Source organism: Arachis hypogaea, chromosome 19, assembly GCF_003086295.3.
Source record: "Arachis hypogaea cultivar Tifrunner chromosome 19, arahy.Tifrunner.gnm2.J5K5, whole genome shotgun sequence".
Classification (NCBI taxonomy): domain Eukaryota; kingdom Viridiplantae; phylum Streptophyta; class Magnoliopsida; order Fabales; family Fabaceae; genus Arachis; species Arachis hypogaea.
The window spans coordinates 35,440,956-35,466,415 of record NC_092054.1 but is presented as its reverse complement, the minus strand read 5'-3'; the positions used below and the strand labels follow the sequence as shown (position 1 = coordinate 35,466,415).

General features: G+C 38.6%; 2 non-coding genes across 2 annotated transcripts; both read left to right on the top strand.

The window, feature by feature from the left end:
* The first annotated feature begins 5,433 nt into the window (after positions 1–5,433).
* Positions 5,434–5,541, top strand: LOC112782059 (small nucleolar RNA R71). Its single transcript, XR_003192801.1, has one exon. It is a non-coding gene; the product is annotated as a small nucleolar RNA R71 (small nucleolar RNA).
* A 19,565-nt stretch (positions 5,542–25,106) lies between these two features.
* Positions 25,107–25,210, top strand: LOC112780267 (small nucleolar RNA R71). Its single transcript, XR_003191115.1, has one exon. It is a non-coding gene; the product is annotated as a small nucleolar RNA R71 (small nucleolar RNA).
* Positions 25,211–25,460: the final 250 nt, after the last annotated feature.

The following is a 25,460-nucleotide window of genomic DNA, read 5'->3' as shown; positions in this document are numbered from 1 at the left end:
TAGGGTTTACAGAAATGAGTAAATGATGCAGAAATCTACTTCTGGGGCCCACTTGGTGTGTGCTTGGGCTGAGCATTGAGCTTTACATGTGTAGAGGCTTCTCTTGGAGTTGAACGCCAGTTTGTAACCTGTTTCTGGCGTTTAACTCCACTTTGCAACCTATTTCTGGCGTTTAACTCCAGAATGCAGCATGGAACTGGCGTTGAACGCCAGTTTGCATCATCTAAACTTGGGCAAAGTATGAACTATTATATATTTCTGGAAAGCCCTGGATATCTACTTTCCAACGCAATTGAGAGCGCGCCATTTGGAGTTCTGTAGCTCCAGAAAATCCAATTTGAGTGCAGGGAGGTCAGAATCCAACAGCATCTGCAGTCCTTCTTCAACCTCTGAATCTGATTTTTGCTCAAGTCCCTCAATTTTAGCAAGAAAATATCTGAAATCACAGAAAAACACACAAACTCATAGTAAAGTCCAGAAATGTGATTTTTATTTAAAAACTAATAAAAATGTACTAAAAACTAACTAAATTATATTGAAAACTATGTAAAAACAATGCCAAAAAGCGTATAAATTATCCGCTCATCACAACACCAAACTTAAATTGTTGCTTGTCCCCAAGAAACTGAAAATCAAATAGGATAAAAAGAAGAGAATATACTATAAATTCCAAAATATCAATGAAACTTAGCTCCAATCAGATGAGCAGGACTTGTAGCTTTTTGCCTCTTGAATAGTTTTGGCATCTCACTTCATCCATTGAAGTTCAGAATGATTGGCATCTATAGGAACTCAGAATTCAGATAGTGTTATTGATTCTCCTAGTTCAGTATGTTGATTCTTGAACACAGCTACTTTATGAGTCTTGGCCGTGGCCCTAAGCACTTTGTTTTCCAGTATTATCACCGGATACATAAATGCCACAGACACATAACTGGGTGAACCTTTTAAGATTGTGACTCAGCTTTGCTAAAGTCCCCAATTAGAGGTGTCCAGGGTTCTTAAGCACACTCTTTTTTTGCTTTGGACCTTGACTTTAACCGCTCAGTCTCAAGTTTTCACTTGACACCTTCACGCCACAAGCACATGGTTAGGGACAGCTTGGTTTAGCCGCTTAGGCCAGGATTTTATTCCTTTAGGCCCTCCTATCCACTGATGCTCAAAGCCTTGGATCCTTCTTATTATCCTTGCCTTTTGGTTTTAAGGGCTATTGGCTTTTTGCTCTTGCCTTTTGGTTTAAAGATCTTTTGGCTTTTTCTGCTTGCTTTTTCTTTTTCTTTCTCTCTTTTTTTTTTGCTATATTTTTTTTTCTTTTTTTTTGCAAGCTTTTGTATTCACTGCTTTTTCTTGCTTCAAGAATCAATTTTAGGATTTTTCAGATTATCAAATAACATGTCTCCTTTTTCATTATTCTTTCAAGAGCCAACATATTTAACATTCATAAACATCAACTTCAAAAGACATATGCACTGTTCAAGCATTCATTCAGAAAACAAAAAGTATTATCACCACATCAAAATAATTAAACTAGTTTCAAGGATGAATTCGAAACCATGTACTTCTTGTTCTTTTGTTTTTAGAACATTTTTTCATTTAAGAGAGGTGATGGATTCATATTCATAACTTTAAGGCATAGACACTTAGACACTAGTGATCATATAGTAAAGACACAAACATAAATAAAACATAAAGCTCAAAAATAAAAAAAAAAAAACAATAAAATAAATAGACAAGGAGATTAAGGAATGAGTCCACCTTAGTGAGGGTGGCGTCTTCCTCTTCTTGAAGAACCAATGGTGCTTTTGAGCTCCTCTATATCTCTTCCTTGCCTTTGTTGCTCCTCTCTCATAGCTCTTTGATCTTCTCTAATCTCATGAAGGATGATGGAGTGCTCTTGGTGCTCCACCCTTAGTTGTCCCATGTTGGAACTTAGTTCTCCTAGGGAGGGGTTGATTTGCTCCCAATAGTTTTGTGGAGGAAAATGCATCCCATAAGGCATCTCAGGGATTTCATGGTGGGGAATTTCCTCATGCTCTTGCTGAGGTCCATGATCTCTTGTTTGCTCTATCCTTTTCTTAGTGATGGGCTTGTCCTCTTCAATGAGGATGTCTCCCTCTATGTCAATTCCAGCCGAATTGCAGAGGTGGCATATGAGGTGAGGAAAGGCTAACCTTGTCCAAGTAGAGGACTTGTCAGCCACCTTGTAAAGTTCTTGAGGTATAATCTCATGAACTTCCACCTCCTCTCCAATCATGATACTATGGATCATGATGGCCCGGTCTATAGTAACTTCAGACCGGTTACTAGTAGGAATGATTGAGCGTTGAATGAACTCTAACCATCCCCTAGCCACTGTTTTGAGGTCATGCCTTCTTAGTTGAACAGGCTTGCCTCTTGAGTCAATTTTTCATTGAGCTCCTTCCTCACATATGTCTATGAGGACTTGGTCCAACCTTTGATCAAAGTTGACCCTTCTTGTGTAGGGGCGTGCGTTCTCTTCCATCATTGGCAAGTTGAACGCCAGCCTTACATTTTTCGGACTGAAATCTAAGTATTTCCCCCGAACTATGGTAAGCCAATGCTTTGGATTCGGGTTCACACTTTGATCATGGTTCCTAGTGATCCTGACTTGTTAAATGGGGTTGGTGAGAACTTCCCAACCTCTTCATTGGATCTCAAGTCGGATCTCTAGATACTCATTCTTTTTGAGCTTGAAAGGAACCTCAGGGATCACTTTCTTCTTGGCCACAACTTCATAGCAGTGGTCTTGATAGACCTTTGAGATGAATCTCTCCATCTCCCATGGCTCAGAGGTGGAAGCAATTGCCTTCCCTTTCCTCTTTCTAGAGGTTTCTCTGGCCTTAGGTGCCATATATGGTTATGAAAAAACAAAAAGCTATGCTTTTAAAACACCAAACTTAAAATGTTTGCTTGTCCCCGAGCAAAAGAAGAAGAAGAAGAAGAAGAGAAATGGAGGGAGGGAGAGAGAGGTAGTTTCGGCCAAGGGGAAGAAGAGAGGGTTGTGTTGTGTGAAAATGAAGAAAGAATGAGGGGTTTATATAGGAGTGGGGGGAGGGTTAGGGTTCGGCCATTAGGGTTGGGTTTGGGAGGGAAAATAGTTTGAATTTGAAGGTAGGTGGGGTTTTTGGGGAAGAGAGGATAGATGTGAGTGGTGAAGAGGTGATGGGGAAGAGTGATTGAGTTGATTGGTGAAGGGTATTTGGGGAAGAGATTTATGAAAAGGTGTGAAGAGGAGAGAAGAAGTGGTGAGGATCCTATGGGGTCCACAGATCAAGTGGGGTCAAGGACTTAACATCCCTGCTCCAATTAGGCGTGTAAAACGCCCTTGTTGTGCAATCCTGGCGTTTAATGCCAGACTGCTGCCTGTTTCTGGCGTTAAACGCCCAAATGTAGCTTGTTTCTGGCATTTAACGCTAGGTAGATGCTTGTTTCTGGCGATAAACGCCAGCTTGGTGCCTGTTTCTGGCGTTAAACGCTAGAAAGATGCTTGTTTCTGGCGTTTAAACGCCAGACTGCTATCCTCCAGGGTGTGCTATTTTTAATGCTGTTTTTCATTCTATTTTTGATTTTTCAGTAGTTTTTGTGACTCCACATGATCATCAACCTAATAAAACACGAAATAAAGAGAAAATAAAATAGATATGATTAAATAACATTGGGTTGCCTCCCAACAAGCGCTTCTTTAATGTCAGTAGCTTGACAGTGAGCTTTCATGGAGCCTCACAGATAATCAGAGCATTGTTGGGACCTCCCAACACTAAACTTAGAGTTTGAATGTGGGGATTCAACACCAAACTTAGAGTTTGGTTGTGGCCTCCCAACACCAAACTTAGAGTTTGACTGTGGGGGCTTTGGTTGACTCTGTAGTGAGAGAAGCTTTTCATGCTTCCTCTCTATGGTTACAGAAGGAGATCCTTAAGTTTTAAATACAAGGTTGTCGTCATTCAGTTGAAGGACCAATTCTCCTCTGTCCACATCAATCACAGCTCTTGCTGTGGCTAGGAAGGGTCTTCCAAGGATGATGGATTCATCCTCTTCCTTTCCAGTGTCTAGGATTATGAAATCAGCAGGGATGTAAGGGCCTTCAACCTTTACTAACACGTCCTCTACTTGTCCATAAGCCTGTTTTCTTGAGTTGTCTGCCATCTCTAATGAGATTCTGGCAGCTTGCACCTCAAAGATCCCAAGTTTCTCCATTACAGATAGTGGTATTAAGTTTATTCCTGACCCCAGGTCACACAGAGCTTTCTCAAAGGTCATGGTGCCTATTTTGCCGGGAATTAGGAATTTGTCAGGATTCTGTTTCTTTTGAGGTAATTTCTGCCTATCCAATGCATTCAGTTCATTGGTGAGCAAGGGAGGTTCGTCTTCCCAAGTCTCATTACCAAATAATTTGGCATTCAGCTTCATGATTGCACCAAGGTACTTAGAAACTTGCTCTTCAGTAATGTCTTCATCCTCTTCAGAGGAAGAATACTCATCAGAGCTCATGAAGGGCGGAAGGAGGTTCAATAGAATCTCTATGGTCTCTAGATGAGCCTCAGATTCCTTTGGTTCCTCAAAGGGATACTCCTTATTGGTCACTGAACGTCCCAGGAGGTCTTCTTCACTAGGATTCACGTCCTCCTCTTCCTCTTTGGGTTCGGCCACACCATGTAAGGCTATGGCCTTGCACTCTCTTTTTGGATTTTCTTCTGTATTGCTTGGGAGAGTACTTGGAGGGATTTCAGTGACTCTCTTACTCAGCTGGCCCACTTGTGCCTCCAAATTTCTAATGGAGGACCTTGTTTCATTCATAAAACTTACAGTGGCCTTAGATAGATCAGAGACTATATTTGCTAAGCTAGATGGATTCTGCTCAGAATTATCTGTCTGTTGCTGAGTGGATGATGGAAAAGGCTTGCTATTGCTAAACCTGTTTCTTCCACCATTATTAAAGCCTTGTTGAGGCTTTGGTTGATCCTTCCATGAGAAATTTGGATGATTTCTCCATGAGGGATTATAGGTGTTTCCATAGGGTTCACCCATGTAATTCACCTCTACTATTGCAGGGTTCTCAGGATCGTAGGCTTCTTCTACAGAAGATGCCTCTATAGTACTGTTGGATGATTCCTTCAATCCATTCAGACTCTGAGAAATTATATTGACTTGCTGAGTCAATATTTTGTTCTGAGCCAATATGGCATTCAGAGTATCAATTTCAAGAACTCCTTTCCTCTGAGGCGTCCCATTACTCACAGGATTCCTTTCAGAAGTGTACATGAACTGGTTATTTGCAACCATGTCAATGAGTTCCTGAGCTTCTGCAGGCGTTTTCTTTAGGTGAATGGATCCACCTACAGAATGGTCCAATGACATCTTTGATAATTCAGACAGACCATCATAGAATATATCCAGGATGGTCCATTCTGAAAGCATGTCAGAAGGACACTTTTTGGTCAGTTCCTTGTATCTCTCCCAAGCTTCATAGAGGGATTCACCTTCCTTTTGTCTGAAGGTTTGAACATCCACTCTAAGCTTACTAAGCTTTTGAGGAAGAAAGAACTTGGCTAAGAAAGCCGTGACCAGCTTATCCCAAGAGTTCAGGCTATCCTTAGGTTGAGAGTCCAACCATATTCTAGCTCTGTCTCTTACAGCAAACGGGAAAAGCATGAGCCTGTAGACCTCAGGATCAACCCCATTGGTCTTAACAGTATCACAGATCTGCAAGAATTCAGTGAAGAACTGAAAAGGATCTTCTGATGGAAGTCCCTAAAACTTGCAGTTCTGTTGCATCAGAGAAACTAATTGAGGTTTCAGCTCAAAGTTGTTTGCTCCAATGGCAGGGATTGAGATGCTTCTTCCATGTTAATTAGAATTAGGTGCAGTAAAGTCACCAAGCATCTTCCTTGCATTGTTATTATTTTCGGCCATGTCTCCTTCTTTTTCGAAATTTTCAGTCAGATTTTCTCCAGAGAGTTGTGCTTTAGCTTCCCTTAGCTTCCTCTTCAGAGTCCTTTCAGGTTCAGGATCAGCTTCAACAAGAATTTTCTTATCCTTGTTCCTGCTCATATGAAAAAGAAGAAAATAGAAAAGAAAATATGGAATCCTCTATGTCACAGTATAGAGATTTCTTTATGTGAGTAGAAGAAGATATGAATAGAAGATGGAGAATCCAAACACAAGGGTGAGGAGTAGGTTCGAATTCTTAGATGAAGAGGAGTGTTAGTAAATAAATAAATAGAAGGAGGTGAGGGAGAAGAATTTTTGAAAATTAGATAAAATAAAATAAAAGTATTTTTGTTTTTAAATTAAAAATTAGAAATTAAAATTAAAAATTCGAAAATTAAGCAAGGAAAATTAAATCAAATTAAATTAAATTTAAAACAATTAGTTAATTCAAAAAGGAATTTTGAAAAAGGTGAAGGTAATTTTCGAAAATTAGAGATAGAATTAGTTAGGTAGTTTTGAAAAAGATATGATTGAAACAAAAGGATAGGATTAGTTAAAAAAAGATTTGAAAATTAATTTTGAAAAGATAAGAAGTTAGAAAAGATTTTGAAATTGATTTTGAAAAAGATATGATTGAAACTTAATTTGAAAAGGATTTGAAAAAGAAATTTGAAAAGATTTGATTTTTGAAATCAAAGTTGATTACTTGACTAATAAGAAACTAAAAAGATATGATTCTAGAGTTTAAAGATTGAACCTTTCTTACTAGGCAAGTAACAAACTTAAAAATTTTGAATCAATCACATTAATTGTTAGCATTAATTTCGAAAATATGAAATAAAAATAAGAAAAAGATTTTGAAAATAATTTTTGAAATTTTTCGAAAATATTAAGAAGGAAATTGAAAAAGATTTGATTTTTTTGAAAAAGATTTGAAAAAGATAGAATTTTTAAATTAAAAATTTGATTTGACTCATAAGAAACAACTAAATTTTAAAAAGTTTTAAAAAAGTCAACTCAAATTTTCGAAAATTTATGAGAGAATAAGGGAAAGATATTTTTTTATTTTTTTGAATTTTAATAAGGAAAGAGAAAAATATTAAAAAGACTCAAGACATAAAAATTTTGGATCAAAACAAAGGAAACATGCAAGAACACTTTGAATGCAAAGATGAACACCAAGAACACTTTGAAGATCATGATGAACATCAAGTATGTATTTTTGAAAAATTTTTGATAAAAGAAAACATGCAAGACACCAAACTTAGAAATTTTTAATATTTAGACACTAAGAGTTCAAGAATGCATATGAAAAATAAGAAAAGACACAAAACAAGAAATTTTAAAGATCAAACAAGAAGACTTATCAAGAAAAACTTGAAGATCATGAAGAACACCATGCATGAATTTTTCGAAAATTTTCAAGAAAAATTAAAAAGATGCAATTGACACCAAACTTAAAAATTGACACTAGACTCAAACAAGAAACATCAAATTTTTGGTTTTTATGATTTTATTAAATTTTTTTGGTTTTTTTCGAAAATTATTTTGGGAAAAACGAAAAAGAAAATTTTTTTTTTGTATTATTTTCGAAAATAAGAAATAAAAAAAGCTTAAAAATAAAATAAAATTACCTAATCTGAACAACAAGATGAACCGTCAGTTGTCCAAACTCGAACAATCCCCGGCAACGGCGCCAAAAACTTGGCGTGCGGAAATCGTGACGGTTCCATTCCTTGATAACGGCGCTAAAAACTCAATACGCACGTTCATAATGTTAATTCTTTGTCACAACTTCGCACAACTAACCAGCAAGTGCACTGGGTCGTCCAAGTAATAAACCTTACGTGAGTAAGGGTCGATCCCACGGAGATTGTCGGCTTGAAGCAAGCTATGGTCACCTTGTAAATCTCAGTCAGGTGGATTCAATTGATTATAGAGATTTAATAATTAAAAGATAAATAAAATATAAAATAAAGATAGTGCTACTTATGTAATTCATTGGTGAGAATTTCAGATAAGCGTATAGAGATGCATTCTTTCCTCCTGAACCTCTGCTTTCCTATTATCTTCATCCAATCATTCATACTCCTTTCTATGGCAAGCTGTATGTTAGGCATCACCGTTGTCAATGGCTACATCCTGTCCTCTCAGTGAAAATGGTCCAATGCGCTGTCACTGCATGGCTAATCATCTGTCGGTTCTCGATCATACTGGAATAGGATCCATTGATCCTTTTGCGTCTGTCACTATGCCCAGCACTCGCAAGTTTGAAGCTCGTCGCAGCCATCCCTTCCTAGATCCTACTCGGAATACCACAGACAAGGTTTAGACTTTCCGGATCTCAAGAATGGCCGTCCATGGATTCTAACTTATACCACAAAGACTCTGATTAAGGAATCCCAGAGATATTCATTCAATCTAAGGTAAAACGGAAGTGGTTGTCAGGCACGCGTTCATATTTGGGAATGATGATGACTGTCACGATCATCACATTCATATTGAGGTGCGAATGAATATCTTAGAATCGGAATAAGATTGAATTGAATAGAAAAACGATAGTACTTTATATTAATTCATGAGGAACAGCAGAGCTCCACACCTTAATCTATGGTGTGTAGAAACTCTACCGTTGAAAATACATAAGTGATGAAGGTTCAGGCATGGCCGAATGGCCAGCCCCCAAACGTGATCTAAAGATGAAACTGAAGATGTTCCAAAGATGTAAATACAATAGTAAAAAGTCCTATTTATGCTAAACTAGTTACTAGGGTTTACAGAAATGAGTAAATGATGTAGAAATCCACTTCCGGGGCCTACTTGGTGTGTGCTTGGGCTGAGCATTGAGCTTTACATGTGTAGAGGCTTCTCTTGGAGTTGAACGCCAGTTTGTAACCTGTTTCTGGCGTTTAACTCCACTTTGCAACCTGTTTCTGGCGTTTAACTCCAGAATACAGCATGGAACTGGCGTTGAACGCCATTTTGCATCATCTAAACTCGAGAAAAGTATGGACTATTATATATTGCTGGAAATCCCTGGATGTCTACTTTCCAACACAATTAAGAGCGCACCATTTGGAGTTCTGTAGCTCCAGAAAATCCACTTTGAGTGCAGGGAGGTCAGAATCCAGCAGCATCTACAGTCCTTCTTCAACCTCTGAATCTGATTTTTGCTCAAGTCCCTCAATTTCAGCCAGAAAATACCTGAAATCGTAGAAAAACACACAAACTCATAGTAAAGTCCAAAAATGTGATTTTTATTTAAAAACTAACAAAAATGTACTAAAAACTAACTAAATTATACTGAAAACTATGTAAAAACAACGCCAAAAAATGTATAAATTATCCGCTCATCAATCACGTGTGGGCGTCGATTGCAAATCGACGTAACAATCCAACGCCCAGAAAGTTAGGCTGGAATCGTGTGGCTGGTATGCGTTAGTCACAAATTGGGCCACGCGTTCGCATTAGTGACGCGAACGTGTCACCTTCACTTCACACACACCACGCGAAAGCGTGAGTGACGCGTACGCGTCGCGTGAATATTATTGCCCCCCCAAAAGGAAATAGAGAGTTGCGCCAAAACGACGCTGGAATTGTTCATTTAGCACAATTCTGAGTGACGCGTACGCGTGCCCCACGCGTACACGTCACTTTCATTATCTCTCAATTACGCGATCGTGTCATTGATGCGTTCGCGTCATTGCCCTTCCACCCTAACCGCGCGTTCGCGTGACCCACGCGTCCGCGTGGATTCAAATACACTAACCCCCAACCCACGCAAAACCCTAACCCCTTTCGCGTCCCAAAACCCACCCCCTACCCCTCTGCACTCTCCCTCTTCCCTTTGCCACCACCGATCAAGCAACCACCACCCAGCCCCGCCGCGCTGTGCCCCTACCACCGCGTCGTCCTCACAGCACCCCCTCCTCCCTCCCCTTCTTCTTCCCTCTCCCTTCCCATCTCCCCTCCTCCCTCCACGACCCCAACCACAGTACCACCGCCACCACTGAGGACCTCCGGCCAACCACCACCCCCCCCATAACCCTCACCATCCTCGCCCCCTTCAACCTTCCCTCCATATCCCCCTTTCTCCCCCAACCACTCAGAACTGCCGCCCTACCTCCACCACGGACTGCTGCCACTTCTCCTTCCAGCGCCGCCGCGTCACCACCGCTACTACCACACCACCACCATCTCCTTGAGCCCAATTCTTGTTCCTCTGCACACCAGGTTCCGCCAAACAGCGATTCCTCTTTCCATAGTTAGTTAGTTTTTCAAATTATGTTCAAATTAGGATAGTTAGAGATGCATGATCGTAGTGGATTTTAGGTGGTTAGGTATCTAGGATGTGGTTAGTGGATTTAGGCCTAATAATTGCACCATTCTTGTTAATTGTTTCATCTGTTTCGCAATTTGAATTTGTTGTGATGATAATGCTGTTCATATGCTGCTCTTTACTATTCTTTGATGCAGATTGAGTTTGTTTATTTTGAATTCATGTGAATTACTATTTGTTACTCTTTTCTGCACTACCTTATTACCATATGAACCGTTTCTGCTGTTGTTTATTAACCGGGAATGTTCAATTTTTAGCCAAAATACTGCCCAATTTTTTTCAGCAACATGTTTCAATCAACTCCCATTCATGAATTAGTTTTGGAAATTTTAAGTTTGCACTAATCCATTTCAACCAAAACAATTCATGAATGCACGGGCTAGCTTTCTTATTCTTTCTGATTCCCTTATTCATTAAACAACATTATTGATGATTTCACTTTAATTTTGCATCAATAATCTGCAATATTTACTTGAATTTGAGTTACTTGTTATTCAAATTTGTGCAATTTTAATTAATTGGGAACCAAAACACCATGCCACTTACTTTAACTTCATTTTTAACTCTTAACTACTTTAACTTTCTAACTTTTCTATTAGTTTTCAACTAACCACTTTTAAACCACTTCAAGGCATGATTACTATTTTTCCTTATTAACAAGAATTTTGCATATAATAGATTTTGGATTGTGATTTTCATTCTCAAACTTTTCATTTGAATACAATTCAAAATTTTACATCTATTTAACTCAATTCATACTTCTATTGCTACTTTATGCATCTTTTGCCACTCTATGCTTATATTGATAAAATCCTATTTGCTTACCTGTTTTCCTGCTTTAGTTCTTAAACTGTATCCTGGAATTTCTGCTTTTCAGGTTGTATGACCCTAAAAGTAAAGGAAAGGGCAAGGCAACCACAGGAAAAAGGAAAAGAGGAGAATCCTCTACCTCTATTTAGGATATCCTCCATGACGATTCCTGGCGGAAAAAGAACTTTACCCCGCAAGAAAAGGCTGATCAGTTGGTGACTGCCACAGACCCTGTCAAGTTTGCCAACAGATACTGTGAGATAAAGTATCCAATTTTTGCCACTTCCAGAAACCTATACCTGGAAAGGACCTTCAAAATTCCAGAAGAACTCAAACAATAAACTTCAGAACAAATTAAACAGAGAGGCTGGTTCTTCTTGGAAAGAAACTTGACTGAAGTCAACTCATTCTGGGTCAGAGAATTCTACTGTAACTACTTCAAAATGTCCCAGGATGCAGTACAGCTTAGAGGAAAGCAAATTCTGATTACTGAGGAAGCCATTGAAGAAATCCTCCAACTTCAGCCTAAGTTAGATCAGCCAGACGGTTACCAAAAGGTTGAGGAGGATATGAGATTCATGAGATTTGACTGGGACGCAGTCAAGAGGACTATAGCTCTTGATCCTACTGTCCCACGGGTCATGAGCAAGTCCACAGTGGCCCCAAAAGGAATTAAGCTCATTTATCTGAATGATGAGGCTCGGCTTTGGCAAAAGATTTTGAGTAACTACGTGATGCCGAGCACTTATGAGACGGAGGTGCCAGTTGCCATGATCACCCTCATCTGGTGTGTGATGGAGGGAAAGGACTTATATCTTCCCCGCTTCATCCGGTATTACATAGCCAGAGTCCATGTCAGAGGCACCCTCCCTTTTTCATATTTGATCACTCAGTTGGGCCGCCGAGCTGAGGTGCCCTGGGAGATTGCTGATGAAAAGCCAACCGCCACAGACTGCAAGAAGATTATCCCTCACAGCAGGAAGTTCCAGGCCTTGGGCTACCGACCTCCTTTTCTCACTGACTCTACTGAGGCAGCCACATCTTCTGCTGCTCCTTCAGCACCTACTGCCCCAGCCACCACTACTGCATCCTCACCTGCCTCAGAGCCCATCTACCACCTCGTGCATCGCCTATTTGACCGGTTTGACCAGATAAAGCGCCGCAACCAGCGGCGATATGAGAGATTTGAGCGTCGCAGCAAGCGACGCTATGAGCACTTAAAGTTGACGATCCGATCCGACAGTGACATTCCCTCCGAGCCTGACACCCCCTTCTGAGCCATCTGAGGAGGAGGCGGACGATCACGAGGAGGAGGCACGTGCAGAGGATGAGCAGGCAGGACCTGAGCAGGCTGTGCCACATCATGAGGAGCCTTATCAGATACAGCCGGCTGATCCAGAGATCCCTCTACGGACAGAGCCTCCGCTTCAGCAGCCAGACCCTCCGACACTCATACAGACTGCAGAGCCTCAGATCACCACAGAGACACCTACTGCACATCCGTCCGGAGATGACCCTTCTTCACACCTAGCTTGATTGAGCATCGAGGACGATGCTATTATTTAAGTGTGGGAAGGTCGCCATCTCTGGCGAACTTTATTTTGGTGAACCACTTTTCAAACTCTCTTTTATCCTATTTTGTTTATTTTCTGTATTTTTATTTTTATTTTATCCTATCTTATTTATCTTTCAGTACTTGCACATTTTTTCTTTTGCTGTATTTTTACTTTATTTCTGCATTTTGCACTTTGGTTTATATATATATATCTTAGATATTTAGTTTAGTTTGCACTTTTAGCTTATTAAGTTGTGATATAGAAAATATGGATTAACTAGTTTAGTTTACCCTTTTAGCATATGATAATTTGGTTTAATTGAAAATAAAAAGAGTAAACTAGAAACTTTAGTATAACAGAATCACAACAATCCACACACCTTATATATATATATAGCAATAAATGTTGGTTAATTGACAACATTTTTCAAGAAAAATACTAAATTTTATAAAAGCCATTCTAAGATTCACATTGAGTTGAATGGAAACTCTTGATTTCTACTTGCATGACATACATAACTGATATATGATTTTTGAGCCAAAGAACACACAACCCGTGAGTTTTTGAGCTTAATTGTATGGTTATACTCAACCATAAATTTCATTCCTGTGTGTTTCACACTTCTTTTCTATGCTTGTAATCTTAACTTTGTTTCCATCTATATGTCCAATATAGAATGTAGATACATACATGCATGTTATTGAGGCCATTGCTTGTTTTTCTCACTTATCCCAAATAAAGCCTACCTCCTACATCACTCTTGTTAGCTCCCTTGAGCCTATTAATCCCCTTTTGTTCTATAACCACATCACTAGCCTTAAGCAGAAAAACAAATTAAAAATCCCAAGTTGAATCCTTGGTTAGCTTAAGATAGAGATTGTGTATCTACTAAATGTGGAGAAACGTGGGAACATGGGTTGATAGGAAAGGATTAAATTAATAAGAATAATCAGAAATTTGGGAGCATGCTCATGTGAAACCAAGAAAAAGTAAAATACCATGTGCATTGATATATGTTATGTTTAAAAAAAATAAAAAAAATCCCTTTTAATTAAATAAATAAATAAGGGGACAAAATTACCCCAATAATGAGTTTAGTGAAGAAGTCAATGCACATGAAGGTAAAATCAAAATAAAGTTGGTGCATGAGTATGTAATAAGAAAGTGGGAAAATTGGGAAGACCAGGATAATTTTAAATTTTTATAGAGAATGTATATGTTAGGTGAGATCTTAGACTAATCAGGGATTCAACTTATAGCTCACTTAGCCTTATATATATCCTCACCTTTACCTTGGCCCCATTACAACCTTCAAAAAGACCTCATGATGTTTGTATGTATGCATTAGATATTTGTTGATTGGTTAGATGAAGAACAAAGTTTTAGAAAGCATGAAGAGAAAGGAATAGAGTGATTAACCCCAAACACTGAGTGACTAGAGAGTAAACACAAAATCCAGTGAGGGTTCAATAGCTCATCTCCATATATCCCTGTTTAATTGTTAATTGTCATGCAAGTTTGTGAATTCCTTTGACTCAACTCAATGTTGAAAGTGCTTTAACATGATTTAGGCTTGGCTATGCATATGTGATTCCTTGAAAATATGAATCAAATTAACCACATGTAAGCTCTGTATATATAGGTGGATGATAATTGGAATTGCATGATTCATTTAGGTAGCTTGCATTTAGAATAGATTGCATTGCATAAGATTTCACCATTCTACCTTCACTTTTTTTTCTCTTAGATTTAGCATGAGGACATGCTATTGTTTAAGTGTGGGGAGGTTGATAAACCTCTATTTTATGATTCATCTTGTGCTCAAATTGAGTATTTTTATCAATTCTTCACCCACTTATTCATATGAATTGCATGGTTTTACTTTCCCTTCCTTATTTTATAATATATGTGAAAACATATTTCCTATGCTTTAAAAATATTAATTTTAATTATCCTTTATTACCATTCGATGTCGTGATCTGTGTGTTAAGTATTTTCAGTCTTGATAGGGCAGAAATGCCTTAGAAGACAGAAAGGAAACATACAAGAATGGAGGGAAAGCACAAAAATGGAGTTTTGAAGAAAAGCCAGCGACGCGCATGCGTAGACGACGCGGACGCGTGCCTAGCGCAAAATGGTAGCGACGCGTACGCGTGGACGACACGGACGCGTGACCAGAAAAAAACTCCAAACGACGCGAACGCGTGACCCACGCGTATGCGTGACGGACGCCACGTACAAGAATCTGCAGAAAACACCCTCAGCGATTTCTGGGCCCCTTTCGGCCCAGATCCAAGCCCAGAAACACGGAATAGAAGCCAGAGAATGGGGGAATCGAAGAGGATGATGGAGAGAACATTGATAATTCACAATTTTAGGTTTTAGATGTAGTTTTTAGAGAGAGAGAGAGAGAGAGAGGCTCTCTCCTCTCTCTTAGGATTTTAGGATTTAGGATTTCTATTATGATTAGGCTACTTCTCTTCTATTACAGGTTCAATATTCCTTTAATTAATATTTCTCTTCCACTTTTATTTATTCTAATGCTTTTACTTGTATTTGACTTATGTTGCAAAATTGGCTTATGAACCTTCTCATGTTAGATTTGAATATTCTATTTAATGCATATTGAGGTATTTCATATTTAAGATTGCTTTCTTCAAATTTATGCTATTAATGCTTTTAATTTAATTTAGATTTTTCTCCTTTTGGTTTTGGTTAAGTAATTGGTAACACTTGAGTTGTCAAACTCAGCAGTTGATTGAGATTTGGGAATTGCTGATTGATTTGGATCGCTCTAAAGCTAGTCTTTCCACAGGAGTTGACTAGGACTTGAGGATCAAATTAATTAGTCCACTTGACTTTCCTTTATTTAGTAAAGGTTAACTAAATGGGAGCAACAAACAATTCTCATCACACCTGATAAGGATAACTAGGATAGAATTTTCAGTTCTTATACCTTGCCAAGAGATTTTCTAATTATTAATTTATTTTTCTTGTCATTTAAATTACTTGTTCCTTATTTTAAAAAATCCAAAACAAAATATACTTTTTCCATAACCAATAATAAATCATACCTCCCTGCAATTTCTTGAGAGACGACCCGAAGTTTCAATACTTCGGTTATCAATTTTATTGGGTTTGCTTAAGTGACAAACAAGTTTTTCTATGAAAGGATTATTGCTTAGTTTAGAAACTATACTTGCAACGAGAATTTATTGTGAATTCTAAACCATCAATCTTCCGATCATCAGGCATTCCAAAATTGATTTGAGTTGAAATTTTTCATGGAAACATGCTTAAACTATATATTGTAGAACATAGTCTTTGAACTAGAACACACAACTATGTGAGTTTTGAGCCTTAATATGTGGTTACATCATATTAACCACTATTTCATTCTTGTGTGTGTTATTCTCTTTCTATGATTATAATCTTTGATTTGTTTGATTCTTTATGTCCATTATTTTGTGTATATATGCATTTATGTGATTGAGGCCATTATTTCAATTAGCTCACTCACCCAAATAGCCTTACCCTTTTATCTACCTTTGTTTGCCCACTTTGAGTTTTATTAATTCCCTTTTGTTCTCAATTTTAGCACATTACTAGCCTTAAGTGAAAAAAATAATAAATATCCTTAATTTGGATCTTTGATTAGCTTTGGCTAGTGAGAGTGTGTAATATCTAAGTGTGGGAAAATTGGGAACATTGGTTGATAAAAGTGTGTTTTGTAGTTTTATTGAAAATCTTAGAAATTGGGTACATACTCATGTATTAATTGTGTAAACCATATGCATTGACACTTGTGTATATGCTTCTCTTTGAAAAAAAAAAGAAAAAAAAGAAAGCAATAAAAAGGGGACAAATGCCCCAATAAAAAGTAATAATAACAATGCATAGGGGATGTAAATTGAAAAGAATGAATGAGTATGTGAAAAATGAAATAATGGGTAGCTAGGTTGTATTTTAGAATTGTATAAGTTGTTATATGTTTGGTGAGAACTTAAGTTAATCAAAATTCAAATTCTATATCACTTGACCATATGCATCCTTACCTTAATCCTAGCCCCATTATAACCTTTGAAAAAGTCCTCATGATAATTATATGCATACATTGAATTATTGTTGATTGTTAGATGAAGAACAAATCTTAGAAAGCGTGATTAGAGGAGAATTGAGTGAATCAACCCTATACACTTGAACCATTAGAGCGTATACACATCCGGTGAGGGGTTCGATTACTCAATTCTATGTTTTCACCTATGATTATCTCTTATCTTGCAAGTTTGTAATTATTTTCTATGAATCAATTCAATTATGGATTTGACTTGGTCACTATTGCTTTAGCCCTTATGTTTATATATGTATTCTTAGAAATTGATTTATTTTGACTAAGTGGATACATATATGGAATTAGATAGTATTAGGTAGAGTAGTTGTATGCATTTAGATAGATTGCATATGGATATAGTTTGCATTGAATAAATGTTGATACCCCTTTCTTGTATCTTTCTTGATGTTTAGCATGAGGACATGCTTTGTTTAAGTGTGGAGAGGTTGATAAACCATAATTTTATGGTTTATCTTGTATTGAAATGAGTGGATTTTATCAACTTATCTTGCACTTATTCACTGAAATAGCATGATTTCGTGATTTCTTCCTAAATTGTGCTTAAGAGTAAAAACATACTTTTTAGGCTCTTAAAATGCTAAATTAATTTACTTTAATTTCATTTGATGCCTTGATGTGTTTATTGAGTGATTTCAGGCTTACAAGGTAAGGATGGATTGAAGAAGTGAGGAAAAAGCATGCGAAAGTGGAAAATTCATGAAGAAATGGAGTTTGGAGAATTGCATGGTCATGTGTACGCATGCCTTATGCATATGCATGAATTTCATGTTGCGCGTACGCATGCCTCATGCCTACGCATGACTGTTAGCATGTGATTCACTTAAATGAACACGTGGGTTGCAATTTTAAGGCTTTCTTGGGTCTAATCCAACTCGTTTCTGAAGTATCTCATGCCAAATTGAAGAAGCAACAAGGGAGGAGCAATTAGGGCAGTTTAGGAACAAGTTTTAGGGTTTTTTTTCCAGAGAAACCTCTTCTCTCTAGAATTTAGGGTTCTTAGGTTAATATCTCCTTAGATTTAGGTTTTAATCATTATTTTAGTATAATTCTCCTTGTAGTTTCTTGTTCTAGCATCTTAATTCTTGTAGTTTTATTTGTTATTCCCTTTATTTTGTCACTTTCATGTTTATGAACTCTTGTTGATTTTAATTTTCTTTAATGCCATTTTTGTTTTCATGTTTATTGTTGCTTTTTTCAATTATTGTTATTGATTTCTTGCACTTGATAGTCTTAGATTTTACTATTCTTGCAATTTACCATGCTTTATGTTTACTAAAATGGTTGAATTAGTTTTAGAGTAGACTTTTGTATTATTGGCTTGTATTTTAGAAATTAGATAATCTTGAGTCATTAATGTCTAATTTAATTGGATTGATAATCTAAAGTTATTAGTTGATCTTGTATTCACTAACGTTAACTGCTTACTAAGCTCAATTAGTAAAGTGGTTATGATTTGTGAATTAAAATCAATTATGCCTACTTGACCTTTTCCCGATGTTAGAAATAACATAATAGGATTATTCTTGATAATTATTGTGTTTAGATTAATGACAAGAATAGAAAACCTTGATTCTCATTCCTTGCTAAGAGTGTCGTTTTAGCATTTATATTCCTTTAGTTATTTACTTTACTTTTTTGCTATTTAAATTCTTGTCAATTGCTATCCCACTGGTGCACGAAATTGTGATCTCAGACAACGGCGTCAAAAACTCTGTACGCACGTCTTAATAAATTGTTTTTCATTCACAACTTCGATACAACTAAACAGCAAGTGCACTGGGTCGTCCAAGTAATAAACCTTACGCGAGTAAGGGTCGATCCCACGGAGATTGTTGATATGAAGCAAGCTATGGTCACCTTGTAAATCTCAGTCAGGCGGATATAAAATAGTTATGGAGTTTTCGAACATAAATAATAAATAGATAGAAAATAAGGATAGAAACACTTATGTATATCATTGGTGAGAATTTCAGATAAGTGTATAGAGATGCTTTCATTCCTCTGAACCTCTGCTTTCCTGCTGTCTTCATCCAATCAGTCTTACTCTTTTCCATGGCTGGCTTTATGTAAGGACATCACCTTTGTCAATGGCTACTTTTGATCCTCTCTGGAAAATGGTCCGATGCGCTGTCACTGCATGGCTAATCATCTGGAGGCATCACCGTGGTCAATGGCTGCATCCTATCCTCTTGTGAAAATGGTCCAAATGCTCTGTCACAGCACGGCTAATCATCTGAGGTTCTCGATCATACTGGAATAGAATTCACCCTCCTTTTGCGTCTGTCACTACGCCCAGCACTCGCGAGTTTGAAGTTCGTCACAGTCATTCAATCCCAGAATCCTACTCGGAATACCACAGACAAGGTTTAGACTTTCCGGATTCTCATGAATGCCGCCATCAATCTAGCTTACACCACGAAGATTCTGATTAAGAGAACCAAGAGATACTCATTCAATCTAGGGTAGAACGGAAGTGGTTGTCAGGCACGCGTTCATAGGGAATGATGATGATTGTCACGTTCATCACATTCATGTTGAAGTGCGAATGAATATCTTAGAAGCGGAATAAGTTGAATTCAATAGAAAAACAGTAGTACTTTGCATTAATCTTTGAGGAACAACAGAGCTCCACACCTTAATCTATGGAGTGCAGAAACTCTACCGTTGAAAAATACATAAGTTAATAGAGGGTAAGCATGGCCGAGTGGCCAGCCTCCCATGGAGGTCTAGAGATCTAAAAATGATCAAAAGATGTTCCAAGATGATCCAAGATGCCTAATACAATAGTAAAAAGTTCTATTTATAATAAACTAGTTACTAGGGTTTACAGAAGTAAGTAATTGATGCATAAATCCACTTCCGGGGCCCACTTGGTGTGTGCTTGGGCTGAGCTTGAATGTTACACGTGTAGAGGTCAATCTTGGAGTTGAACGTCAGTTTGTAACGTATTTCTGGCGTTCAACTCTGGCTTGTGACGTGTTTCTGGCGTTTAACTCCAGACAGCAGCGTAGAACTGGCGTTCAACACCCTTTTACGTCGTCTAAACTCGGCCAAACTATAGACTATTATATATTTCTGAAAAGCCCTGGATGTCTACTTTCCAACGCAATTGGAAGCGCGCCATTTTGAGGTCTGTAGCTCCAGAAAATCCACTTTGAGTACAGGGAGGTCAGAATCCAACAACATCAGCAGTCCTTCCTCAACCTCTGAATCTGATTTTCGCTCAAGTCCCTCAATTTCAGCCAGAAAATACCTGAAATCACAGAAAAACACACAAGCTCATAGTAAAGTCCAGAAATGTAAATTTAACATAAAAACTAATGAAAACATCCCTAAAAGTAACCAGATTCTACTAAAAACATACTAAAACAGTGCCAAAAAGCGTATAAATTATCCGCTCATCACAATACCAAACTTAAATTGTTGCTTGTCCCCAAGCAACTAAAAATTAAATAGGATAAAAAGAAGAGAATATACTATAAATTCCAAACTATCAATGAAACATAGCTCCAATTAAATGAGCGGGACTTGTAGCTCTTTGCCTCTTGAATAGTTTTGGCATCTCACTTTATCCATTGAAGTTCAGAATGATTGGCATCTATAGGAACTCAGAGTTCAGATAGTCTTATTGATTCTCCTAGTTCAGCATGATGATTCTTGAACACAGCTATTTTATGAGTCTTGGCCGTGGCCCTAAGCACTTTGTTTTCCAGTATTACCACCGGATACATAAATGCCACAGACACATAATTGGGTGAACCTTTTCAGATTGTGACTCAGCTTTGCTAAAGTCCCCAATTAGAGGTGTCCAGGGTTCTTAAGCACACTCTTCTTTTGCTTTGGACCTTGACTTTAACCGCTCAGTCTCAAGTTTTCACTTGACACCTTCACGCCACAAGCACATGGTTAGGGACAACTTGGTTTAGCCGCTTAGGCCAGGATTTTATTCCTTTAGGCCCTCTTATCCACTGATGCTCAAAGCCTTGGGATCCTTTTTATTTACCCTTGCCTTTTGGTTTTAAGGGTTATTGGCTTTTTGCTCTTGCCTCTTGGTTTGAAGAGCTTTTGGCTTTTTCAGCTTGCTTTTGCTTTTTCTATTTTCTTATTTTTTTTCGCCTATATTTTTTTTTCTGCAAGCTTTGTTCTTTGCTGCTTTTTCTTGCTTCAAGAATTATTTTTATGATTTTTCAGATTATCAAATAACATGTCTCCCTATCATCATTCTTTCAAGAGCCAACATATTTAACATTCTTAAACAACAACTTCAAAAGACATATGCACTGTTCAAGCATTCATTCAGAAAACAAGAAGCATTGTCACCACATCAATATAATTAAACTAAGTTCAAGGATAAATTCGAAACTCATGTACTTCTTGTTCTTTTTGAATTAAAATAGTTTTCATTTAAGAGAGGTGATGGATTCATAGGACATTCATAACTTTAAGACAAAGATACTAAATACTAATGATCATGTAATGAAGACACAAACATGGATAAGCACTTAACATAGAGAAAACGAAAAACAGAAAATAAGAACAAGGAATGAGTCCACCTTAGTGATGGTGGCGTTTCCTTCTTGAGGAACCAATGATGTCCTTGAGCTCTTCTATGTCTCTTCCTTGTCTTTGTTGCTCCTCCCTCATTGCTTTTTGATCTTCTCTTATTTCATGAAGGATGATGGAGTGCTCTTGATGTTCCACCCTTAATTGTCCCATGTTGGAACTTAATTCTCCTAGGGAGGTGTTGATTTGCTCCCAATAGTTTTGTAGAGGAAAATGCATTTGAGGCATCTCCGGGATCTCATGGTGATGAGCTTCATGCGTCTCTTGAGATCCATGAATGGGCTCTCTTGCTTGCTCCATCCTTTTCTTAGTGATGGGCTTCTCTTCCTCAATGGGAATGTCTCCTTCTATGAAAGCTCCAGCTGAGTAACATAGATGGCAAATAAGATGAGGAAAAGCTAGCCTTGCCCCAGGAGAGGGCTTTTCGGCTATTTTGTAGAATTCAAGGGAGATGACTTCATGAACTTCTACTTCCTCTCCAATCATGTTGCTATGAATCATGATGGCCCGATCCACAGTAACTTCAGATCGGTTGCTAGTGGGGTGGAGCGTTGGATGAACTCCAACCATCCTCTAGCCACAGGCTTGAGGTCCAGTCTTCTTAATTGAACCGGCTTGCCTTTGGAGTCAATCTTCCATTGAGCTCCTTCCACACATATGTCCATGAGGACTTGGTCCAACCTTTGATTAAAGTTGACCCTTCTAGTGTAGGGGCGTGCATCTCCTTGCATCATAGGCAAGTTAAACGCCAACCTCACATTTTTTGGACTAAAATCTAAGTATTTCCCCCGAACCATTGTAATATAATTCTTTGGGTTTGGGTTCTTACTTTGATCATGGTTCCTAGTGATCCATTCATTGGCATAGAACTCTTGAACCATTAGGATGCCGACTTGTTGGATGGGGTTTGTTAGAACTTCCCAGCCTCTTCTTTGGATTTCATGTCGGATCTCTGGATACTCATTCTTCTTGAGCTTGAAAGGGACCTCGGGGATCACCTTCTTCTTGGCCACAACATCATAGAAGTGGTCTTGATGAGTTTTGGAGATGAATCTTTCCATCTCCCATGACTCGGAGGTGAAAGCTTTTGTCTTCCCTTTCCCTTTTCTAGAGGATTCTCTGGTCTTGGGTGCCATCAATGGTAATGGAAAAACAAAAAGCTTATCCTTTTACCACACCAAACTTAGAATATTGCTCGCCCTCGAGCAAGAGAAGAAAGAATAGATGAAGAAGAAGAAGAAAATATGGAGGAGAGGGGGAGAGGTGTATTCGGCCAAGAAGAGAAGAGAGGGTTGTGTTGTGTGAAAATGAGGAGGAGTGGAGGGCTATATATAGGGAAGGGAGGGGGGTTAATTTCGGCCATATAGGGTGGATTTGGGTGGGAAATTGATTTTGAATTTTGAAGGTAGGTGGAGTTTATGAGGTAGGTTTATGGGGAAGAGTGGATGGATGTGAGTGGTGAAGTAGTGATAGGGAAGAGAGATTAAGGTGATTGGTGAAGAGTTTTGGGGAAGAGTGTTTATGGGATTATGTGAAAGAGGGGTAAGAAGAAGTGAGTGGAGGTAGGTGGGGATCCTGTGGGGTCCACAGATCCTGAGGTGTTCAAGGATTTACAACCTTGCACCAAATTAGGCATGCGAAATGCCCTTGCACACAACTCTGGGCGTTCAGCGCCAGATTGGTGCTTGTTCTGGGCGTTGAACGCCCATTTGTTGCCCATTTCTGGCGTTGAACGCCAGAACCATGCTTGTTCTGGGCATTCAGCGCCAGCTCTTCTCCAGGGTACAATTCTGGCGTTCAAACGCCCAGATGCTGCCCATTTTGGGCATTCAGCGCCAGAACCATGCTCTGTTCTGGCGTTGAACGCCAGCCAGATGCTTCTTACTGGCGTTTAAACGCCAGTAAGGTCTTCCTCCAGGGTGTGATTTTTCTTCTGCTGTTTTTGATTCCGTTTTCAATTTTTATATTTATTTTGTGACTCCACATGATCATGAACCTAATAAAACATGAAAGAACAAGAAAAATAAAATTAGATAAATAAAAATTGGGTTGCCTCCCAACAAGCGCTTCTTTAATGTCAATAGCTTGACAGTGGGCTCTCATGGAGCCTCACAGATGTTCAGAGCATTGTTGAGACTTCCCAACACCAAACTTAGAGTTTGGTTGTGGCCTCCCAACACCAAACTTAGAGTTTGACTGTGGGGGCTCTGGTTGACTCTGTTTTGAGAGAAGCTTACCGTGCCTTTTTTCCATGTTTACAGAAGGGTAACCTTAAGTTGTAAACACAAGGGAGTCCTCATTCAATTGAAGGACTAATTCACCTCTGTCAACATCAATCACAGCTCTTGTTGTGGCTAGGAAAGGTCTTCCAAGGATGATGGATTCATCCTCATCCTTCCCAGTATCAAGGATTATGAAATCAGCAGAGATGTAAAGGCCTTCAACCTTTACTAACACGTCCTCTACTTGTCCATAAGCCTGTTTTCTTGAATTGTCTGCCATCTCTAATGAGATTTTAGTAGCTTGCACACCAAAGATTCCCAGTTTCTCTATTACAAAGAGGGGCATGAGGTTTATCCCTGAACCAAGGTCACACAGAGCCTTTTCAAAGATCATGTTGCCTATGGTACAAGGTATTACAAACTTTCCAGGATCCTGTTTCTTCTGAGGCAATGTCAGTTGATCCAGATCACTTAGTTCATTGGTGAACAAGGGAGGTTCATCTTCCCAAGTCTCAATACCAAATAATTTGGTATTCAGCTTCATGATTGCACCAAGAAACTTGGCAGCTTGCTCTTCAGTAACATCCTCATTCTCTTCAGAAGAAGAATACTCATCAGAGCTCATGAATGGCATAAGGAGGTTCAATGGAATCTCTATGTTCTCTAGATGAGTCTCAGATTCCTTTGGTTCCTCAGAGGGAAACTCCTTATTGATCACTGGACGTCCCAGGAGGTCTTCCTCCTTGGGATTCACGTCCTCCCCTTCCTCTCCAGGTTCGGCCGTGTTGACTATGTCAATGGCCTTGCACTCTCCTTTTGGATTTTCTTCTGTATTGCTTGGGAGAGTACTAGGAGGGATTTCAGTGATCCTTTTACTCAGCTGGCCCACTTGTGCCTCCAAATTTCTAATGGAGGACCTTGTTTCATTCATGAAACTTACAGTGGCCTTAGATAGATCAGAGACTAAGTTTGCTAAACTAGAGGTATTTTGTTCAGAGTTCTCTGTCTGTTGCTGAGTGGATGATGGAAAAGGTTTATTATTGTTAAACCTGTTTCTTCCACCATTATTAAAGCCTTGTTGAGGCTTTTGTTGATCCTTCCATGAGAGATTTGGGTGATTTCTCCATGAGGGGTTATAGGTGTTTCCATAAGGTTCACCCATGTAATTCACCTCTGCTATTGCAGGGTTTTCAGGATCATAAGCTTCTTCTTTAGAAGATGCCTCTTGAGTACTGTTGGATGTAGCTTGCATTCCATTCAGACTCTGAGAAATCATATTGACTTGCTGAGTCAATATTTTATTCTGAGCTAGTATGGCATTCAGAGTATTAATTTCAAGAACTCCCTTCTTCATAGGCGTCCCATTACTCACAGGATTCCTCTCAGAAGTGTACATGAACTGGTTATTAGCAACCATGTCAATGAGTTCTTGAGCTTCTGCAGGCGTTTTCTTTAGGTGAATGGATCTACCTGCAGAAGTATCCAATGACATTTTAGCCAATTCAGATAGACCATCATAGAATATATCTAGCATGTCAGAAGGACACTTTTTGGTCAGTTCTTTGTATCTCTCCCAAGCTTCATAGAGGGATTCACCTTCTTTCTGTCTGAAGGTTTGAACATCCACTCTAAGCTTACTCAGCTTTTGAGGAGAAAAGAACTTGGCTAAGAAAGCCTTGACCAGCTTATCCCAAGAGTTCAGACTATCCTTAGGTTGAGAGTCCAACCATATTCTAGCTCTGTCTCTTACAGCAAAAGGAAAAAGCATGAGCTTGTAGATTTTAGGATCTACTCCATTAGTCTTAACAGTATCACATATCTGCAAGAATTCAGTTAAGAACTGAAAAGGATCTTCAGATGGAAGTCCATGAAACTTGCAGTTCTGC